This window comes from Sorex fumeus, unplaced genomic scaffold (assembly GCF_029834395.1).
Source record: "Sorex fumeus unplaced genomic scaffold, SorFum_2.1 ptg000128l, whole genome shotgun sequence".
NCBI classification, from domain to species: domain Eukaryota; kingdom Metazoa; phylum Chordata; class Mammalia; order Eulipotyphla; family Soricidae; genus Sorex; species Sorex fumeus.
The window spans coordinates 24,608,223-24,630,816 of NW_026606185.1; the positions used below are offsets into that span (position 1 = coordinate 24,608,223).

The 22,594-nt window shown below is 40.9% G+C and overlaps 1 non-coding gene and 1 pseudogene across 1 annotated transcript; one reads left to right on the forward strand and one right to left on the reverse strand.

Moving 5' to 3' along the window:
* Window positions 1-6,278: 6,278 nt before the first annotated feature.
* On the forward strand, window positions 6,279-6,607 carry LOC130045512 (60S ribosomal protein L37a-like; annotated as a pseudogene).
* A 6,416-nt stretch (window positions 6,608-13,023) lies between these two features.
* LOC130045649 (U6 spliceosomal RNA) lies at window positions 13,024-13,130 on the reverse strand. The gene has a single exon (XR_008795614.1). It is a non-coding gene; the product is annotated as a U6 spliceosomal RNA (small nuclear RNA).
* Between the last annotated feature and the right edge of the window lie 9,464 nt (window positions 13,131-22,594).

Sequence of the window (22,594 nt, forward strand, 5' to 3'; positions counted from 1 at the left end):
CTTCTTTTATTTTTTTCATTCTGAATCAATTTTCAGGCAGTTTCTCCTGGACTAGTTATAAGTTGGTTACCTGGGGTTGCATACTTCTGCTTCATATTTCCAAGTATTCCAAGCAATGGTCTCAAGATTCACTCTGGACCAGCCTAGGTCATTTGTCTACCCTGACTACTCTGGCACAGGAAATGTAATGTGCTGGTTGCCTTAACCAAAGCTGCATACTTCGCCTTGGACTGAAAGTAGAGCTCCTTTCAGATTATGTAGCTGGGGCAAGAAATTTTACATGTGGTTAAAAGATGCCAAATGGCCGCCAGAAAGACAAATAATGAATGTATTCTCTTTATATTAGATGTGATTGTAGCTATGTAAGTTTGCATGAAATCCACTTCAAACATTTTATAATAAAACTACAGTATCCTTCCTCCACTCTCACCCCAAACACATAATATAGATTTACCTCTAAGTAATGTAGTATTTTGAAGTAAACTTTTCTATAAATACCCAATAAATACCATAGACTTTGTAGGCAAAGAAATAGAAAATTTTCACGTGAGATCTTACATAAATCTTTTATAATTTGTTCTGTGATTTAGATATGTAATTGTGTCCTTTCCATTTGATTGCTTAGTTAATTGAAGGCAAATGCTGGATTTTACACACCTTTGTAATCTTTTTGGTGTTCATCTGGGTTTCCCACACATAAAAAAATGTTTCATACATATTTTTGAGTGTTTTATGATGTATTTCTTGCTTCCTGGATTTCTAGTTTTCTGATCTTCTTTGTTAACCCAACTTTATTCCCCCTCTTATTCTACTACTAAATATACCAGAAATATAAGTATATAATTATTTGCCCACAAATACATTTTTTACATAGCTCTAGTGTAAAGGACCTCTGTTAGAGGTCACTAGGTGGCAGGCTGTGAAGAGGCGGACAAACCAGCAAGGGACAAGGATTGGTGTGTTTTTCTTATTGCATCAAAAGTAATTAATGCAGTGCAGAAGGGGAGAAGAGATGAGGGTGATTTTTAAAAATGTATTATCTAAAACAAGAACAGCTAAATATTAAAAAAAGCAAAGAGGAAAGAAATAAAACAAATTCTAAAAAACAACAAAACCAAAATGTCTTTTTTAAGAGCGATAGAGAGAGAGAGAGAGAGAGAGAGAGAGAGAGAGAGAGGAAGAAAAAGCTAAAATGTATTGTTCTGTTGACTCAAATTTCCCTTCCCACATCCATATGGTATTTTCACTCTAAAAGGAGAAATGTAAGGGGACCTATTTAAACATCTGATTTTTGGGGACCTATTTAAACATCTGATTTTGGGGGACCTATTTAAACTTCTGATTTTTGGCATAGAGAAGAAAAAATTCCAGAAACCAAAAGGTCTACAAAAGGACACACCTTGTCCCAATCAGATATCAAAATAAACATAGAGAAACTCATAAAAACCACTTCAAATATAGTATTGCTCTGACCTAAAATTCCTGGGAGGAAAAATAAAACCAAGAAAATATGACTGTTCTATGAAAACTAAATTAAAACATAGGGCATAATTGTGGGCAAAAGTCTTTTGAAATGAAATTAGTTCTGCCACCAAAAACAAATCTTCTTCTGAATTATAAACAGATGAACTATGTTGCAAACAGTGCTTAAAATTTATATAGAACACCAATATCCTGTCAGTATCATAGTCATGAATTCTTTGACAGTTATCTTTTTCTTTTGTTTTATCTTAGAACAGCGTCTGATAGATTTTCTCTATTCTCCCTCTTTTATTTCCACCCTCAACCAAGAATTCAAAAACTCACATTATAGAATTGTCAGGATACAAACACTTTGCCAGCTTAAAATATAGAGAAAAGTAAAAGAAAAGTTGATTAAAAGAAATTTGGAAAATTCAATTCATGTGACTTAACTCAAATGAATTCATTGTTAGCAGTTCATCTTTATAAGACACATGCCAAAAATATTACTTTCAATATCTCTCAATATCTAGATACAGCACCTATTTCTGCCAACATCTTGCCTCTACATAATTAACTGACATCTAGCTCCTATGCATTACTCATCATACCCATTTTTTTTTCTCCTGTTTTGTTTAGTTTTTTGGCCACACCTAGCAGTGTTGATGCTTGGGGAAATAGGTGGTGCCTAGAATTGTACATGGGCCTCCCACATGCAGAGCGTGTCCTCAGCTCATTAATCTCTCTCTCAAATGTTTCTTTTCCTTTAAATTTTGTTATATTTTGTTTTGAGGGCCACACCTGGCAGTGCGCAGGGCTTACTTCTGACTCTGTGCCCAGAGACAACTTCTGGTGGAGCTTGGGAATTAGTGTTGGGGATCAGATTCAGGTCACCTGGGGGCGAGGCAAGCATCTTATCCTCTCTTTTCTAAAGGATTAGAGTCTGTGGTAAAGTTACAAAAGTTTTGACAGAATCTAAATTGATACTAATCTTTGTATATCTTGAATATTACTCCTTCTATGTGTGATGTGCAAATATTGTCTCCTAATCAGTGGCCTCATTTCTTTTGCAGTGTAGAAACTTTCTAGTTTGATGCTGTTTCATTGTTTATTTCTGCTTTTGTTTTCTTTGTCAATGGGGTCGTATCATTGAAGATTCCTTTAACATTGAAGATTCTTGACCCTATAGAGTCCTGTCTATGTTTTCCTTGGTGTATTTTATAGAAATGAATTTAAGGGACAAGGAGATAATATAATGTTTGATCCCACCTCCTCATCATCCCCAGAACATCAACAAGTACAGCCCTGGAGGCCCCTAAGTACCACCAGGATGGCCCAGATAATCCCTGGCACTTAATTATCAGAGAAGCACCTTTGCATTGAACTGCCGGCCCAGTTGGTCTCAAATTGCCAATGGAGCTCCTTGGACTTCTGAACACTGCTTGCAAACCTTCCTCCCCAAACAAATAAGAAACACATTTGGGGGCAGAAAGATAGTATAGAAAGTAGAGTGCATATCTTACACATGGCAGACCTGGGTTCAATTCTTGGCACCCCATATGGTGCCCTGAACCCCACTATGAATGATCCCTTGAGCACAGAGCCAGGAGTAATCGCTGAGCACAGCCAGGTGTGGTCCCAAAACAAAAAAGAAACATGTATGATATCAAGCTTTTTTAATGTATTTTGAATGGCATGAGGTAGGTCCTTTTATTTTTTTCCAATATGTCTATATACTTCTCTGAGCACAATTTGTTGAGGAGGTTTTCCTTGTTCCTCTTCATGCTTCTATCCCATTTATCATAAATTAACTACCCATACATACATCTGAAGGGTTTGTTTTCTGAGCTTTAAAGCACTTTCAAACAAAATTAAACAATGAATAGCCCTATAAAAATGGCTGAAGGACTGGCCAAGCAAGTGAAAACAGAGATAAACAAATGGGACTATTTTAAACTAAGAAGCTTCTGTGGGGGAAAGGCAGCTCAGATAGAGAAGAGAATACCAAGTAAAGGATGTTTGGAGGACCCGTTTGGGTTGAAAGGTGTGTGCCAAAAGTAATTATAGACCGAACATGATGGCTGCCCAATACCTCTATTGCAAACCACAACACCCAAAAGGAGAGAGAGAGAGACCAAAAAGGAATGGCCTACCATAGAGGCGGGGAGAGGTGGAGGGGATGGGGTGAGGGTGGTGGGAGGGATGCTGGGACCATTGGTGGTGGAAAATGGGCACTAGCGGAGGAATGGGTATGATCCCTCTGCCAGTGCCCATGATCATTGTATGACTGAAATGCAAGCACTTAAGTTTGTAATAAAAGTAATTAATTAATTAATTTTTTAAAATTTTAAATGACTAAAGGATATTAACAGAAATTTTTCAAAGATGACTTTAAATATGACCAATAGGTATATAAAATGTTTATCACTGATTATCAGAGAAACACAAAACAACAATGAGATTTGATCTCACACCAGTGAGAATGATCTACATCAAAGAGTCCAGAAACAATAGATGCTGTGGAGATGTGGCAGAAAGGAACTCATGCCTTTTTTGTTACGTCCTCATCACCACTGTTGGTGGGACTGTGGCTTGGTTCAATATCTTTGGAAAAATGCATTTGAGACTTCTCAAATAGTAATGATGGGGCTGGAGAGATAGTACAGCAGGTATAGTGCTTGCCTTGCACTCAGCCAACCTTGGTTCTGTCACTGGCATCCCATATGGTCCCCCAAGCACTGCCAGGAGTGATTCCTGAGTGCAGAGTCAGGAACAACCCCTGGGCATCACTAGTTGTGGCCCAAAAATCTAAAAGACAATACAAACAAACATAGAAAAATTCGTAGTGGGGGAGTAATAATAGAGCTTCCATTTTCCCCTGAAATCTCACCTCTGGGTATCCACCACACTCCCATCATTGATCTAAGTGGATATATACATGCCTATATTTATTTTTTAAATTTTTTTTATTAGTGAAACACCATGAGGTACAGTTTTAGATTTAAAATTTTTTTGTGCTTGGGTTTGATTATACAATGATCAGATACCCATCCCTCCACCAGTGCCCATTTTCCACCACCATGGATAATATCCCCCCCACCCCCATCCCCCCATCCTCCCCTGCCTCTGTGGCAGGGCAATCCCCTGTGTTCTCTCTCTCCTTTTGGTTGTTGTGGTCTGAAAAAGAGGCATTGAGTGGCAAACATGTTCAGTCCATAGTCTACTTTCGACATGCATCTCCCCTCCTGGGAGGATCCTCCAAACACTCTTCATTTGGTGTTCCCTTCTCTATCTGAGCTGCCCTTTCCTCTAGAATGCCCGACTGGCCACTAAGCTATGAAGTAATCCTCCTGGTGCTGATCTCAGCTATTCTTGGGTATTAATCTCATATTTTGTTACTTTATATCCCCCAGATGAATGCAATCTTTCTATGTCTATCCCTCTCTTTCTGACTCATTTCGCTTAGCATGATACTTTCCATGTTGTACCACTTGTATGTAAATTTCATGACTTCATCTTTTCTAACAGCTACATAGTACTCCACTGTGTAGATGTACCAAAGTTTCTTTAACCAGTCATCTGTTCTTGGGCATTCAGGTTTCTTCCAGTTTCTGGCTATTGTAAAGAGTGCTGCAATGAACAAACAAGTGCAGATGTCACTTCGACTACACATTTTTGCCTCTCTGGGATATATTCCCAGGAGTGGTATTGCTGGGTCAAATGGGAGCTCAATTTCTAATTTTTTGAGAATCATCCATACTGTTTTCCAGAAGGGCTGAACCAGTCGACATTCCCACCAACGGTGAAGGAGTGTCCCTTTCTCGCCACATCCGCACCAGCATCGGTTGCTTTTGTTCTTTTGAATGTGGGCCAGTCTCTGAGGTGTGAGATGGTATCTCATTGTGGTTTTGATCTGCATCTCCCTGATGATTAATGATGTAGAGCATTTTCTCATGTGCTTTTTTGCCATTCGGATTTCTTCTTTGAGAAAGTTTCTGTTCATTTCATTGCCCCATTTTTGGATGGGGTTGGATGTTTTCTTCTTGTGGAGTTTAATCAGTAATTTGTATATCCTGGATATCAACCCCTTGTCAGATGTGTATTCGGCAAATATCCTTTCCCATTCTGTAGACTGTCTTTGTATTTTGGTCACTGTTTCTTTGGAGGTGCAGAAGCTTCTTAGTTTAAGATAGTCCCATTTATCTATCTCTGTTTTCACTTGCTCAGTCAGTGGCGTGGCATCTTTGAAGATACCATTAGCTTCAATGTCATATAAATATATGCCTATATTTACTGCAGTATCATTTATTTATTTGTTGGTTTGGGGGTGACTGCGTGCAAGGGAAGCACCCTACCTGCTGTACTATCTCTCAGACCCCTGCAGCATCGTATATAGTAGCAAAGATCTGGAAACAGCCCAATACCCAATAGCAAAGGAGTGGATAATGAAATATGCATGATAGAATATTTTTCAGCTACGAGAAAAGATGAAAATTTACAGTTTGCAGCAACCTGGGTGGAACTAGAGAGCATCATGTTAAGGGAAGCGGAAAGAAAAAGATCATTCTTTATGGCTCATTTGTGGAGTACAGGGAAAATAAGGGACTGGGTTGGGCAATCCCCAATGGAAACAACCCTGAGATAAGGTCCATAGGACTGTGGTCTGAGGGTGTGGGGTGGGGTAGGTGTGCAGCCCTATTAGGACAGAGCTATAGGGATCTCGGCACTCTGGTAGTGAGCATTGTGGAAGCATTGTGCACAGCACTGGTTCTTTTGTTTCAAAACAATCATTGTACTCTCTGCTTGTTGACATCGAGATGGTTAAACAAACCAAGAAGGTGGGGACCTTGGGTAAATATGGGACATGTTAGGGCACCTCCTCCTGACGATGGTGAGGAAAATTGATATGAGCCAACACACCAAGTACACGTGCTGCTTCTGCTGCAAGACCAAGATGAAGAAGAGAAGGGCGGGGGGGGGGGGGGGGGGGGGGAGGGGCGGGCATCTGGCACTTGGTTCCTGCTTGGAAACTGTCACGAGAGGCACCTGGACCTACAATGACACTTCTGCCATCAAAAGGCTGAAGAAATTGAAAGATCAGTCAGAAACATTGCTAGCCTGTAACGAATGGGTTCATTTATTTTAAAAAGAATTTAAAAAGGATAACTGCAGGCTACTCTGTTTCATTTTAATAACTGCAGTTTTGTTATTATTTTCCCATTTCTTTACAAGACTTGGTTATTCTAATTATGTAACTGATAGTTAATGAGCAGAAGTACTGTTTCTGTTGTTTTGTTTTTGTTGTTTGGGCCACATCCTGGCTCTGCCCTCAGGGATCAGTCATGGTGGACTCGGGACTGTTTGTGATCTGGGATTCCAGCATGGGTCGACCTAGTGCAAAGCAAGGGTATCATCTGCCATCCTATCTCTCTGGCCCCTGAAGAATGTACTTTGAACTCACTTTCACATCAGCTTTGCTTATATCACTTTTGGTTATCTGCCTCTCTAACTCCATAGACTCATCAAACCAGAAAAGTTTTGTTATAAATGTTGTGTGATATACAAACTGAAACACTAGGGGTTGTAAAAAAAAATAAAACAAAACTAGGAACCAGGCTTAAAATAAAAGCTATTTTAGTGTTGCTCTGTTGTTTCCAGTGTATGTAGCAACTTAGCCTCTTTATTTATATATTTTATATAGCAATATAGTTGCATGTTTTATGACTCAAGTCAGCTGAAAACTATAATCAGGGAATTTATTAACACACTCAATCCAGAATACACTCATATCAGACTTTAGGAAATCACCTTACATACACATAGATAATCCCTCTTCATGGTGTATGTATATGTCTTTTTGAGCACTATCCTCATGTATGTGTGGGTTGATATCTGGACTCCCATTGCTTTACTATAAGCAGTGACAATAATACTGCAGCAGTAGCAGTGCCCTCATATCAAGCAACTGCTCTGTGCTGAACTTTGATGCATATTTTTACTATGTTACACAATCTAGAACTACTGCAAGACAAGGATTATGCTCCACTTTACAGAAAAGGAAGTTAAGCTCGGAAATATTAAATGACTTGCTCAGATACTCAGACTATTGGGCTTCAGCAGGAGTGGGGAATTCCAAAGCTCATACCCTGATCCATTCAGCCTCTCAGTGCTTAGAAATGTCTTCCTACAGTCTCCGGAGCCAAACAGACAACTCACAGGTGAATGCAACTTGAAATTGTGTTCATTTTTTGTGCTAAGAAGTGTAAGTCATATGTACTTGAATGTGAGTAAATTGTCACAAAGATCTAGGAATTCTGGAGCCCATAAGTCCACTTGGTAACATTTGTCAGCTGGGTGCCCTCTAAAACTGGCCTGTATATTGTTGCGGCATGCTTTCTCTAGAACCACTTGCTTAATTCTTTTACATCACTTAGTCTGCCCCTGTAGCGTAGATCTGATGGCCTCTGCCTTACGTTTAGGTTTTCATCCTTTCAATCATTATAAAGTCATATTAGCCATTAATATTTCATTGAGATTTTGTGTAATATGCTCCTGAGGACAGAACGAAGAGATGACTTGGGGCTGGAGTGGTAGTACAGTGGGGAGGGAACTTGCCTTGCATGCAGCCAACTCGGATTCCATTTCTGGCATCCTGTGTGGCCCTCTGAACCCCGCCAAGAGTGATCCCTGAGTGCAGAGTCAAGAGTAAGCCCTGAGCACCACTGGGTATGACTTAAAAAGAAAAGAAGAAGAAGAAGGAAAAGACTATTGGAATTACCAACTGAAAAGAAGCAAGAAGAGAGAGTTTTCATTCATCCCCTTTCTTTTCCTTGGTTGATGCTGTCACCGTAACTGAGTCACATGTGGTTGGACTATTGTGACACTCCTCAGCACTGTGCTTCGGCCTCCTCTTAGCCATGGTGTGCTCACACATGTTACAACATTCACTGGGTCGGCTGATTCACATGTATGCTTTCAAAGAGACTGTTCTCCTGGTCTTCATGTTCACACATCTGTAGTTGATGCCCACATATGCCTGCCTGTGCTGCTGGTACATTCTGCTGCAGCTTTGGGGATGCAAGATGGCAGAGGTGCTGAGGCTGCCCTTGGTGTGGCGGAGAGGCCCTGGGGATGAACTCCAGTCTCATATGCAAGGGGGCACTTTGTGTTTGCCACTGAGACATCCCCCAAAGGAGTTCTTTTTTTTTTTAACCTATAGCTTTATTGAGAGAGGTTTCTATTTTTATTTATTTATTTTTAATGTTTTCTGTTTTTATTCTTAGGGAGGGAAGAAATACAGGGAAAGGGAGGGCTGGAGAAGGTGACTCTTTCGTTTCCTTGTTTCAAACAGCAAGTACTGTCCTGGGTTTCCGAGTGGCCTGTCCACTGAAGGGAACCTGGGACCCAGAACATCCAGGATGGTTCTGTTGGTTTTACACAAACAAACCCTTTTCCACTGAACTGAATGTGCAGTGGGATGGGGGAATAAAGGGGGTATGCAGGTATTTCATCTGTGAACAGCCCTGGTTAAAGGGACCTCCGAACAATGCATGGGAGGAAGGGATGGGGAGGAAGGAGCTGGTGAGAAGTGAGGCCCAAGGGTGGAGGATGAGGAGTGCAGAAAGAGGAGGGGTGGCAGGGCCTCTTTCCAGGAGAGCCTTGGAGTTGAGGGAAGGTCACCACAGAGGTCACTTCGAGGGGACCCAAGGCACTTCCTCCCCAAGTCAGGCACTAGCAGCACAGGGGCGCTGGCGGAAGTACAGGGCCTAGGGAGACAGATTTTTAGTACATTGAAAGATAAAAGCAACCATTACCACAGTGAATTTTAGAACATTTCTTCACCTTATGATGAACGCCTTCTCCCTACCAGCTCTTAACCCCAACTGCTACTCACCTCCTGTTCTTTTCTGGGCCACAAACGGAGATGCTCAGAGGTTACTCCTGACTGCACTCAGAAATCATGCCTGGTGATGCTCAGGGGACCATATGGGATGTCCGGTATAGAACCTGGGTCAACTGTGTGCAAGCCTTGCCTGCTGTACTATCTCTCCCATCCCCTGCTCACCTCTAGTACTAAGAAATAACTACTTTGCCTCTATAGATTATCTTCTGTGTGAGTGTGAGTGTGTGTGTGTGTGTGTGTGTGTGCGCGCGCGCACGCACACACATGTATGTTTTGCTTTTGGGGCCAGAACTGATTCTTTGCTCAGGAGCTGGACAAAGTAGTGCTCAGGGGATGCTATGCAATGCTAGGATTCAAACTAGGGTAGCAGCCACAGCCACATTCTATGCAAGTGTCTTAATTTTGTACTTTCTCTCTGGAATCCCCTTTTTTGTCTCCACCACACCTGAGAATGCTCAGGGGTAACTCCTGGCTCAGTGGCATAGGATTGTTACTAGTGCTGCTTTGGGGACCTTGTGGCGCTGGGGTTCAAACCCATGGCTTCTGCATGCAAAGTATTATTAAGGTATCTCTCCTATCCCAGAAGGAAACTTCCTTTCCCCCCTATATTAAAGGTTCAGATGTTTATTTTTGTTTATTTATTTACTGAGATTCTGTGGCTTAAAATAGTATTAAGAATTCTTTTTTTCTTTCCTTTTTTTTTGTTTGGGTTGTTGTTGTTGTTGTTGTTGTTGTTGTTGTTGTTGCACCTAGTGACAGTGTTCAAGGCTTACTCTGACTCTGCACTCCTGGAGGTGCTGGGGGTTGATATGGAATGCTGGGGATCAACAACAACCCAAACCAAAAAAAAGGAAACCTGGGTCAGCCACGTGCAAGGCAAAAGCCCTACCTGCTTTGCAATTGTTTTGTCCCCTGTTAAGAATTCTTGATGCAAAGTCTAAACCATGGTCTTCAGGAATTTGCCTGGAATTCTTTTTGCAAGGGGCTTCATTTCTTCCATACAGCAGAGGTCTAGTCACTTGTCATGAGAAACTACACTAGACTGCTCCCCCACACCGTGAAGTTACACCTCCAACTCTTCCTCATTCTCTCAGATGAGTTACAGTATTTGTCATCTTGAAAAATTATGTTCCTAATAATCCACATGTAAGTCCCACTACAGTTCAAAAGTCCTTCTCATTAATTTGACTCATACAGCAACACCGGACGGAGCTAGGCAGATAATCATCATCACTGCCTTCATCATCACTGCCTTCTTGCTGAGGAGGAATCTCAGTTCTGGGCCGTGAAATAACTTGTCCAAGATAAAACCACCAGGGAATGATGGAGCCAGGCCTAGAATCCAGCCTCCAACCCAGGTCTCTGCGGCCTGTTGGCATTTTACCACACAGCATGCCCTGCGGTGTCCCTGACACGGTGATAGACATTTCCTCTTAAAAATATTTGCACAATTGAAATTAATTATACCTAAGATATTCACTTGATATGTTTTCTCACTTTTTACATTTTTCCTAACATATTATTTGAGATATGGCCTCAATGGAGGGCCATTTTTCTTGGCACTTAGTCACCCTTTTTGGGTCAGCAGCAGAACAACAAAAAGCCCTTATAGTAAATTTTAAGAGTGCATGATTACACTAATATATAGTAAAATTTGGCCAGATTAATTTTGGTCTTATAAAAATTCTGCAAGTTGAGTTTACTATTTAAAAAATTTTAGGGCTATTTTATATATTTAGTTAGTTAGTTTTGGGGGCTCACCCAACTGTGCTTAGGGCTTACTCCTGGCTCTGTGTTCAGGGATCACTGGCAGTATCGGAGGACCATATGGGATGCCAGAGATCAAATCAGGCTCACCTACCTGCAAGACAAATGCCCTACTTGGCTGTACTATTGCTCTGGCCCAGGCTATTTCTCTTTTTTTAAAGGTTGTCTCTTTTTTAAAGGTTTATCTCTTTTGCTGGGGAGCTAAACCCAATGGTGCTTAGGATAGCTCTGGTTCTCTGCTCAGGGCTCATAGCTGGCAATGTTCAGGGGACCATACACAGCACTAGGGTTTGAACGGGGGTTGACTGCATGCAAGACAAGTGTTATACTTAACCCCTATACTATCTCTCTAGCACTATTTTTTCTAGCATGAGTTTTAGAATAATTTAGATTGAAAAGAGGGAATATGCTGGCAACACGTGTTTTGTGCCTTAGTGAATCTGAGTACAAGCCAAATGAAAGCAATTTAATTTCCTTCTGAATCTTGTATGAGGGCAAGTCAATATAATCTGCTCTCTGAGACTTTTATTCCATCCCACAATATAACCTCATCAACACAGAAAAGGGATCTGATCTATGTTATTACTGTAGAGGAGAGGCATTAGTAATCAAAGCACATGGATGAGTGTTAAGAGGAAAGAGAGCACATTTCTCACAGAGTATCTGGTACATAGAACATGCATCAAAAGCATAAAGATGATTTTATACTGTGTATTAGGGGGTTTCAGTTTAGGATTTTATAATTTAGGAAAAATAGGGGAAAAGTTGCACGCATGGAGGAAAAAAAACACTGAACGGTATTTGGAAAGAGGTTGGGAGAAGGAATGTTAAGAAAAATTCAATGGGGGTATGGTGCCGCTATCATGTCAATCTGTACCTGTGAGGCGGCCTCATGGCACCTTTAGACTTCCAGATACCCCCAAATTGCTGTTTTGCCTTTGGCCAGACCCCATAAACTTGGGCAAAGTTTACCAAAGAAAGCATCTCACATCCTATAGAATCTCTCCAGCACTTGTACTTAAAAATTTAAACATGGTTTTAGGAACTGCATTGGCAAATACAATTTAATATTAGTCACTGATTAAACTTAAGAACTATAACCTGTGATACAGGTAGAGGATTGCATCTCAATCTCTTAAGAAATAGTTTTACTTTTTACACTTGACTCAGTAAAAAAAAATAAAAAGGAAAAGAAAAAAACCTTCCAATTTCACCAGAGATATATACTTTTAAAATGTGAAATAAAAATCAAAGGACTACATTAAAATATTCTTCCAAATCTATAACTTGCCACTTCAGCACACTGGATTTAGAATCACTTTTTTTTTTCTTTTTTGGGGTCACACCCAGCGATGCACAAGGATTACTCCTGGCTCATGCACTCAGGAATTGCTCTTGGCGGTGCTCAGGGGACCATATGGGATGCTGGGAATTGAACCCAGGTCGGCCACGTGCAAGGCAAATGCCCTACCTGCTATGCTATCACCCCAGCCCCGCAACTTAGAATCACTTTTACTTAGAAAATTCATCAAGATTTTGACTACTGTTCTAGCCACCTACCTTTTTTCTTCCTTCCTTCCTTCCTTCCTTCCTTCCTTCCTTCCTTCCTTCCTTCCTTCCTTCCTTCTTTCCCACACTGTTTTTGTACTCAGGCCTTTGTGCTCAAGGATCACTCCTAGCAGGGCTCAGGGAACCATATGTGGTGCTGGGGATCAAATCTGGCCATCTGCATGCAAGGCAAACACTTTACCTGCTGTACACTCTCTCTTGTCTTCCAAAATGTGTTTTATGGTTTTGGTTTTTGAACCACACCTGACTGTGCTCAGGATTTATTCCTTGCTTTGCACTCAGGGATCATTTTTTAAAATTTTTATTGTGAAACATCATGAGGTAAAAATATGGAATGCTTCATGAATTTGCGTGTCATCCATGTGCAGGGGCCATGCTAATCTTCTCTGTATCATTCCAATTTTAGTATATGTGCTGCCAAAGTGAGTACTCAGGAATCACTTTTGGCTGGGCTTGGGGGACCACCTGTGGTGCCAGGAATCAAACCTGGCTTGACTGCATGCAAGGCAAGTGCCCTACCCACTGTACTATTTTTTTGGCCTCCCAAACTGTGTTTTTGTTCTAAACAGTAGATACTTCAGCCATGGTTTAAATTTATAGAATATATCAACAATTTAGTTTATCTGAGTCACAAATAAATATTTTATAAAAATATATGATTGCTAAAGTAATATGCTCATATTGATTAAAACTCACACATAGTTAAAGCAATTTAACAATGGAACATTATCACCCAACTTGAAACAATCTGTCTTTGTTGTAGGACCTGATCTAATCTCTAGCAGAAAATAGGATTCATTGGTTCATTATTCTAACACAAAAGCTGTTAGATTGTGCATGCTGGTCAGAATCAAGCATAGGTATTGAGGGGCCCAGACACCAAGTGGAACAATGTTTACTAAACTCAATCAATCTTTATTAGAGTGATAATAAATACTTTCATAGAAATAAATTTGACCTCATCATATCAAAGAGAGTTCATATTACTCAAATCTGAATGGTCACATTTGAATTATCAAATATATTTTATATATAATATATCAATAAAATGTTAATTTCTAAAGTATCACAAGTGACTTATGAGAAGTAATTATACCAGTTTACAGACAAGAAAAACTGGATAGAGATACTTAGTGATTTTCTAGGTTACATTAGTAGAGAGTGGCAAGTTCAAGTTGGTACCAAAGTGTTCTGGGTTTAAATTCAGGACTCTTCCCACTGTACCATGATGCCCATATTGTAAATCTATCCTGTCCTCCAAAATATGTTTTATGGTTTTGGTTTTTGAGCCACACCTGGCTGTGCTCAGGGTTTATTCCTGGCTCTGCACTCAGGGATCACTTCTGGCTGGGCTTGAGGGACCATCTGTGGTGCGAGGAATCGAATCTGGCTTGACTGCAAGCAAGGCAAGCGCCCTGCCCACTGTACTATCTCTTTGGTTTATATTAGTCATGCTAGTTCTTGTGATTATAAAGAAGATGTGGGGCCTGGGATGAAGCTCATCGGTAGAATGGGTAATTTGTATGTATGAGACCCTTGATTTGATTTCCCTACACCAAAAACCACGGCAGAGCCTGGCAAGCTACCCGTGGTGTATTAGATATGCCAAAAACAGTAACAATAACAGGCCTCATTCCCCTGACCCTGAAAGAGCCCCCAGTATGCCATTGGGCTACGCTAGCACGTGACAGGGATGAATGAAGACGTTACTGGCGCCCGTTTAAGCAAATCGATGACCAATGGGATGACAAGTGATATACCAAAATAGCTAGCTATGAGACGTGGATCCTCTGATTCCCCCATCTAATTTCTTATTTATGTGGGGTCCGGTGTCCAGCTAACTAAGTGAGGTTATTGCCAGAGTATATGCATAGTTCCTAAATTTGGTTTCTCATATGTTTCTTCCTGACCTCAACCTGATCCAGGCTTTATTCCCTTTGTATAGGCAATGGCACCACTTCCAGACTCTCAGTAAGCAATCCCTATTGCTTAAAAGGAAAGAATTGACCTTAAAATAAGGTTATTCTTCTTGACTTTTTTACATTTACTAAATTCATGATAGCTTTCAGAGGGCATCTATACTTATTTACTAACTATTCACTATGACCAGTAATATGCTTAGTGTTTTGTGCATGTCGTCTCATTTTGGTTTGTTCACACAATAATTCAGTGAAACACATAAAAACTAATTTTAGTATTAGATTATGATTTAATTTAAAGATGAGGAAACCACAACTTGATGAAAGTTAAATAATCTGCTTAAGAGCTTGAGGTTCGGAGACATGGTACAGGAGTTAAATGTGCTTGCCTTGCATGTGGCCATCCTGGGTTTAACCCTTGGCACCACATATGGTCCTCTGAGTACCACTAGGAGTGACCCTGAATGCAGAGCCACGAGTAAGTTCTGACAACTGCTGAATGTGACCCAATCCCTCTCCCTACAAAATAAATATCATGAGGCCATGAGTTGAATTGAATGCAGAATTCAATCCCAGAAAGTAAGACTGCAGAACACAAGTTATTTCCTTGGAGTAAGAAATGATTCAATTTATTTAAAAATAATCTCTAACCTCCACACTTTCAATCATGTCAAAGGTGTCTTCAATGATTTGATTCCATTGCCAAAGAAACAAAAGCAAAATAAACCAATTGTGGACCAGAATGATAGCAAACGGGTAGGGTATTTGCCTTGCACATGGCTGACGTGGATTTGATCCCTGGCATCCCATATGGTTCACCCGTGCACCAGGAGTAATTCCTGAGTGCAGAGTCAGGAGAACCCCTGACATTGCTATATGTGACCCAAAAAGTAAAATAAATAAATAAATAAATAAATAAAGCAATGAGATTATATCAAATAAAGTCTTTGCACTGCAAAAGAAATGATGGCTAAAATAAAAAGATAGCCTACTGAATGGGGAAAATATTTCCCCATATACACTATCTGACACTAATACACTACCTGACATACAGATAATATCCAAGATGTGTAAAAGACACAATATTAAAAAAAAAAACACAACCCCATCAAAAGAGAGGCTAGAGGGATAGAACAGTGGTTAAGGCATTTGCCTTGCACCTGGCTGCAGTAGGTATATCCCCTGAGCATAGAGACAGATATGGCCCCTCAGCACTACCAGGTGTGCCCCACCAAAAAAATGGGGAGATAAGCTGAATAGATACTTTCTCAAAGAAGAAAAAGTGCTCATCATCATTCATCAGGGAAATTTATTTATTTATTTTAAGTCAAAGTTTTTTATTTTATTTTATTTTTTTAATTATCAGGGAAATTTAAATCAAAACAACAGTGAGATATCACCTCATACTTGTCAGAATGGAAAATATAGAGATTACAAACAATCAATGCCAGTTGGGAGGTAGTGATAAAAGGGACCCTCATTCGCTGTTGGTAGGATTAGAAGACTAACATGTATCTCTTTAGCTTTTGGGTAGTCATGCAAAGTTCCCTACATGGCCGACCCGGGTTCGATTCCTCCGCCCCTCTCGGAGAGCCTGGCAAGCTACCGAGAGTATCTCGCCCGCACAGCAGAGCCTGGCAAGCTACCCGTGACGTATTCGATATGCCAAACACAGTAACAACAAAGTCTCAAGGAGATGTTGCTGGGCCCGCTTGAGCAAGTCGATGAACAACGGAGGACAGTGACAGTGACAGTGACAGTGATATTTAGGTGAAATCTGACTATTCTTTGTAGAGTCAGGCAATTTTATAGAGCTGTCACAAATAGCTACAGCCAAATTCAACATCCTTTTATCCCTGATCTGGTGATAAACATTTTCAAAGCTTTGGCCTTGGCCTTGAAATATTTGGGATTTCTGATCCCAAGATGGTTCTCAAAGTTCTCTCATCAGGTCAAACCTGATGCTTGATCAGCTGTGCTCAAAAAACAGGATAATGCTTTGGAGCAGGAGAGATAGTAAAAGGCTTAAGGTGCTTTCCGTGACATGGCTGATCCTGTTTAGATTCCTGATACCACGCATTGTCCTCTGTGTACTTCCAGGAGTGATCCCTAGCTCAGAGCCAGGAGTAATCCCTGAGCAATGCCAGGCCAGGTGTGGCCCAAACAGCCCTACCCACATAAAGAGACAAAAATAAAACTGGTATTTTGTATATCTCTATACCAGTTGTGCAGGGTCAGTGTTATTTATTCTTTTTCTGTCTGGTATCCCTGGCTATTTTAAAATATTATTTTTGCAATAGTATTTTACATTCTTATATATATCCAGAATTATGGCAAAAAGTTACTCAAAAAAGCAGTTGATCCTCTTTCTAAGATTGTTATGCTGTGAAAGCACCAGGAATGTTCGACTTAACAAATATTGAAAAAACACCAATCAAGACACTGATCAGAAATTTAGGAATCAAAATACCATCTGATGAGGTCAAAAGTTGTGCTTATGTTTTCGTTTGTTTTTTAAGCCACACCTGGCTGTGCTCAGAGCTTATGCCTGCTCCGTTCTCAGGAATCACTCCTGACCTGGCTCAGGAACATTATTCTATCTCTCGGGCTCCAGGGGCTGTTTTGGAAGTAAGCCTTACTGAATTGTAGAGCAATGAAGTAGCATTTGGAAAGTTGAAGTTAATTACTTAGTATTTTTAGACAAGATTTGCCGAACAAAATTTATATGACGTGGACCTTACTCATGACAAAATGCACCCTGGGGTAATGTCAGTTTGTGATTATAACTCATGCTGTTGTCAAGACTGATGGCAATTTGCTTTGTCTATTCTTTGTTGGTTCTATTTAAAATGACAATAAGCAGTAGCTAGGGAGATAGTACAGGGCTAAGGGCACATGCTTGATCTTCAATCTTCAGCACCATATGACTTCCTGATTATCATTAGGTGTATCTCCATGGGCCCCGAGACCCCTGGGATGGCCCTGGAGATCTGTGGCACTGCAAGACCTGAGCAACACCATATCCTCAGACCCTTGCATTGAACCTCAGGCCTACTATGCTAAGAATTACTAGAAATGGCCCCCTGGTTCTCTGAGCACTGTTCAGGAGGCATACAAGAATCATACAAGAATCAGATTCTTATGTTCAATAGCAACAAATCTACTAAATACAGATGATGAAAACAATGACCCGAGAGTTCAAATGACTTGGAGGAGGGGGTCAATAAATTGATTGCAGGCAGTATTGGAAAATACAGAGAAGTTGTGCAGTCTATTTACCTGCTCAGCATTATCTCCATTAGAAAAGGAAAATTCCTGAGGAATCCCCAGTGTGAACTGTAAAAGCTCGTGGAGGTAATATTAAGCAGTGAAGGTAGTTTTAGAAAAAGGCACAAGGGGGTAAGAAAGACATAAAAGTTGAATGATATTACAAATCTGAGCCACCAGTCCAAGAATGTCTTAAATTTAAAATTTTAATAGTAAAAAAATAAAAAGTTTTATTTGAAAAACAAGAAAACAACTGAAAACTCCCCCTCAGTTATATTATTATCAAGATTTTTTTCTGGCTTCATATATCTTTATTTTTTTATTTTAATTTAAAAAATTTAAACGCTGTAGCTTACAAAGCTGTTCATAACATAGTTGTTTTGGTCATACAATGTTGCAACACCAATCTCACCACCAGTGTGACCTTTCTTCCACCATTGTTCCCCATTTCTCACTCCCTACCTCAAGCCTGCCCCCTTAGCAGGCACAACATAATCTATTTTATATTGTTTGTTACAACAAAATGGTAAATGGAATTATCAAAAAATACTTCATGCAAAGAAAATTTGGGAAAATCGCTGTATCTTATGGTGGTGTCACTGTCTGAGGATTTACTGAGATGTTTGCTGCTCGCTGAGCCTTCTGTGTTATTGCTTTTGCTTGCTGAGCTCAATGAGCTTCCTCTTCTCCCCTCTTACTTGCCGTGCTCCTACTTGGATGTCAGTACTGTGGAAGTTGGAGGCATATGCAGCCCTGTGCTCCAGGAACTACACAACAGGGACAATTCAACCCAAAGTTTTCAGCCTGAAGACCAGTGTACCTGTGAGTTTCATCTGTTTGGTGTCTTTTCCAAGATTAGTCCTCTTTTTTTGCCTTTTGGTTGTTTTTGCACTATACTTGGTCGTGCCTAGGGCTTACTTCTGGCTCTGTGCTCAGGGATTACTCCTGACAAACTCAGGGGACCGTCTGGATTGCCAGGGATCAAGCCTGGGTTGCCTTATCTCTCGTACTCTTTCACTCTCTCTATCCTCCAAAATTTCTTTTTAAGTCAATAAATAATTGTTGGTTGTTTGATGGATGTATGGAAGGGTATACTGTTTAGCGGATAGATGGGTTGGTGGGTTGGATGCATGCATTAATGAATGGATGGATGCGTAGGTGGGTGGACGAGTGAGTGGATGAATTGATGAAGGCAGTATGAGTCCCAGTTCAAAATTTTGGTGAGGGGATAGGCTGGAGCTATAATACAGTAGTCGAGGTGCTCACATTACTGAGGGCCAAACCAGGTTTGATCCCCGGCATCTCATATGGTCCCCTGAGTATCGCCAGAAGTTATTTCTGAATGCAGAGCCAGGAGTTACACTAGAGCATTGCCAGTTGTGACCCCCAAACAAACAAAAACAGTAAAATTTCATTCAGGGGTTTGAAAAGTCCTCCAGCCAGTTTGCTAGTTCAAACGGTGTGTTGTAGTTTAGTGCCACTGCGCTGCCATCTAGTGGTAACATGAGCTACCTTAGGAAAAGTGTTAATCAAAACCAAAAACAAAAACGTTTGAATGCAAATGAAAAAGATGAATGTCCCAACTTTTTTTCTAGTTAAGCAGTTTATAATGCCCTATCATATATCTCTCTCTAATCATGAAACCCATTTAATTAATTTATTAATTGTTTATTAATTTTTATTTGTTTGTTTTGGGGTCACATCCAGCTATACTCAGGGCTTACTCCTGCCTCTGCACTCACAGGATCATGCCTGGTGGGCTTGGGGGACTAAAAGGGAACATCCATGTGCAAGAAAAGTGCCCTCCCCATTATACTATCATTCTAGCCCCAGCCCATGGTCTTTTAAAAATGCTAAAAATCATTCTTTTTCAAAATATATAGGTGAAAATAATTTTGTTGCTTTTGCACTTTTTTTCATGTTTGGCTTTTGGGCGCAGAAATGCTCAGGGGTTACTTCTAGTTCTTAGAATCATGCCTTGCAATGCTCAGGGGACCATATTGGATGCCAGAGATGGAACCCAGATATGCGGTGTGCAAGGCAAGCGCCCTACCCTCTGTACTTTTGCTCTAGTTCTGATACCTTATATTTTTTAAGAACATGAGTCACCCCCCTTCCTTTCTTCCACCTCCTGTACCAACACTGTCTTAATTAGAACTATTTATCTTGGAAAAATTATGGAAAAATAGTTTCAACATCCAGGAAACCAGGAGGACAAAAGTAGGACTCCATGTCCCTTAAATAAACTGTATTGTATAATAGCATTTTGGGGGCTGAAGGGAATTAGCTTGAGACATACTGGCCTGATGTATTAGGAAATCTTTCCTCAAGGACCTTGTGTTTGCTTTTCGTGGTATGTTTGGGAACTCCAGAAGTGCCCAGGTATATTTTCACGTTTGAATGGGATTCGGCAGTCTCCTGCCCCCGCGCCTGGCTATTCCTCACTGGGGCCCCTTGGAGGGGAGCGGGTTGAGCTTTCCTCCCCACCCTGACCAGGGCCCCAGCAGCCGAAGACCTCCAGGACCAGCCACCACCATGCTGAGACCACTCTCCGCACACATAAAGGTACTGGCAGAGGGACAAAGTCACGCGGGTTCCAGGGCCAAGATCTCCAAGCCTACCCAGATTTGGGCCGAGCATCCTCCACCCAGATCCTCCAAATTCCAGTAGGCGGGGGTCACACCCACCAACTGGCCCCCTGGCGCCGTGTAATCCCATCAGCGGCCAAGACTCAGAGACTATAAAAACCAGCTCCCAGAACCGCGTGGCTGCATTTGCGGCCTCACGGCATCTTATTTTGACATTTCATTCCTACTTTGGCAAACTGGCAGGCTACCGAATGTAGCCTGCCCACACTGCAGAGTCTGGCAAACTCCCTGTGGCGTACCCAATATGCCAAATACCAGTAACAATGATGGGTCTCATTCTCCTAAAGAGCCTTGAATATAATCTCAGGGCTAGGATGAAGGAGACTTTACTGGGGCCTGCTTGAGGCAATCGACGAATAACAGGATGATCTGTGATCTGATCTGTGAATGGGACTCAAGAGTACTGTGGAAAAGGAGGCTAATTCTTTTCACTAACTGCCATATCTGATGGACTCAGGAGTAGGGAAGAAACGTGACTGGAACAAGATTGTGAAAAAGCCCCAAATATTGAAGGGTCTGGAGAATGGCCTGGGTCTTCAACTCATGAAAGGAAGTACAACCACATTCAAGAGGGAAAGCTGCTTAAAGTCCACATTGGTCTCATCCCAAATACCCTCACAGAAACACTCAGAATAATGTTGAACCAAATATATTGTTTGCACATCCTGCAACACAGTCAATTTTGATGCATAAAATTAACTATCACATGTGCCTTGTGTGGGCATTTTTTTTTTTTACCCATTGTGTTAGACTCTCAATAGCTTCTTTTATTCTGTTGACTCATGTACTTCAGTTCTCAGAAACTTTATTCAGCTTTTTCTTTGAACACTCATATATTTTATTTGTTCTCTTATTTCTGGAACGCCTGCTATTTAGATTTTCAGAACATCTAGTTGTACTTCCAATACTTCTGTCTGCTTTTCCTGTTTTTTCATCCTCCTTCACCTTGTTTTCTGAAAGGTCTCTTTAGTTTTTTTTCTTTCAAGCCTTTTATTGAGTTTTTACTTTTGCAACTATGGTTTCGGTTTTGAGAATTTTTTTCTTCCTTTACAGGATTTCGACTCTGTTCAAATAGTTACTTCTTCCTGTTTCATTTACCAATACCTTTTCTTAGAGATTTTTTCAAAGTGTCATTTTCTCTTATATGACTTGCTTCTTCCTATTTTTTTCTACTTTAGTTCTTTGATTTCCATTACTCTAATTAGATACTTCCCTCAGTTGTTCCTTCAATCCTTGGTTGTTGTCATATCCTCATAAGTAAGGAATTAAAAAACCACTTTCGAGCTCTGAGGGAGGTGGTCAGAGGGAGGAGAAACATGTTTGAACGTGACCTTCACAATGAGGGGAACTGGTCAGCTTGTATGGTTGGAAATCAGTCAGTATGTCTAGATCTTTTTTATTTGGCTGGTCAATTTTTTTTTAAGTAAACGTTTTTGGTTTTTTTGTTTTTACCTTTCTTAAAGACAGGACCGCTAGTTGCTGATTAAAAGATATTAAAGTGTCAGAGCTAGAGCGATAGCACAGAGGGTAGGGCATTTGCCTTGCACACGGCTGACCCAGGTTCGATTCCCAGCATCCCATATGGTCCCCCAAGCACTACCAGGAGTGATTCCTGAGTGCAGAGCTAGAAGTAACCCCTGAGCATCACGGGATGTGACGAAAAAAAAAAAGATATTAAAGTTAGGATCCAAGGCAGAGGTTTCCAAATTTTTTCTCTAAGCACCCTGTGCCCTCTTTCTTCTATGTGTGTTCAAGGCAGTGACTTCCTGCCCATTCTTAGCCCACTGGGCTATTCAGTTGGTTGCTGGGGCCCAAGGGTGCATTACTACTCAGGCTCTGCAGTGCTGGGGCCCACGTGATGTCAGACGGTGAGCCGGGGTGAGATGCATGCAAGCAGGCGTCTAACTCTTACCTCTGACTGCCTCGTTCGTCCTTGATGCCCTGCCTTTGAGATTGCCGGGTGTTCCTGATTTTAGTTTCGCCGAAAAATAAACTTTCCTGATCTCAGCAGAGCTGAATAAGGACAGTAGCCCAGCTTTGGAAGGGGAGAGAGAGCAAGG